This window comes from Diadema antillarum, unplaced genomic scaffold (assembly GCF_040938485.1).
Source record: "Diadema antillarum isolate AM-2024a unplaced genomic scaffold, OU_Dant_1.0 scf00000040, whole genome shotgun sequence".
In the NCBI taxonomy this organism is placed as follows: Eukaryota; Metazoa; Echinodermata; class Echinoidea; order Diadematoida; family Diadematidae; genus Diadema; species Diadema antillarum.
In genome coordinates this window covers 3,738,217-3,739,102 of record NW_027270929.1, presented here as the reverse complement: position 1 = coordinate 3,739,102, position 886 = coordinate 3,738,217, and positions in this window count along the sequence as shown.

The following is an 886-nucleotide window of genomic DNA, read 5'->3' as shown; positions in this document are numbered from 1 at the left end:
GGCTTGCTGTGTCGGCAGATACTAACTTCAGCTGGTCTTCGATATTATATTTCCACTCATATAATGGATGAATTCAGGGCACTCTCGCAAACTCCTTCAGCCCACTGTCATGGCAACTTCCTCAGTGACATCTGTTGCATGGAAACAAATCACCACAACTGAAAATAATCAAGCAGTCACTCAGCACTGTTTTCTTCCTATCTGTTGTTGCTTGTAAATGATGAAACATCAGGAATACAATCACCAGCACAAAATATGCAGAGTAAATCACTAACCCTTTTCCACAATTAGCACAAACCCACCTGCACTTGGTAAGCCTCTAAGATGCAAATGCAAAATGCACACAGACATATATTTGTTTAATAACTGCATATCAAAATTATATATTTGAGTTAATGCTGATTCATAGCTTCACACAAAATGCTTTCTATCAAACTGCCGAATCATTCAGGTCTATTGACAACTGAGCTGGTTGGATGCACAGTAAACAAGTGACAACGTACCTCGTTTTTACAGATTCCTTCCAAACTATTGGTCAGCAAATTTTGACGTGCCAGAGAGGCAGTACCATTTAGAATTCCATGTGCATGATTTTGATTTGAGCACTGGTGGACTTTGACTCTGTACATTTATTTACTCAAGAAATCCAGGTCAGACATTTCAGTCACCTTTCTAAACAAACACCACTGCTTGATACTTTCAGTCAACTATGAAAATATGAATGACATTGAAAAAAAAAGAGAGAAAAAAGATAACAATAACCTGCAAAGTGCCTTGTAGTGACATATAATTGTTTTCATTCAATCAACTCTGTGGAGTAATTTCACAATCAAATTGATTCACCATGGGCATTTCAATTTTTAAAGTTTGTAAATAGAAGAAAATC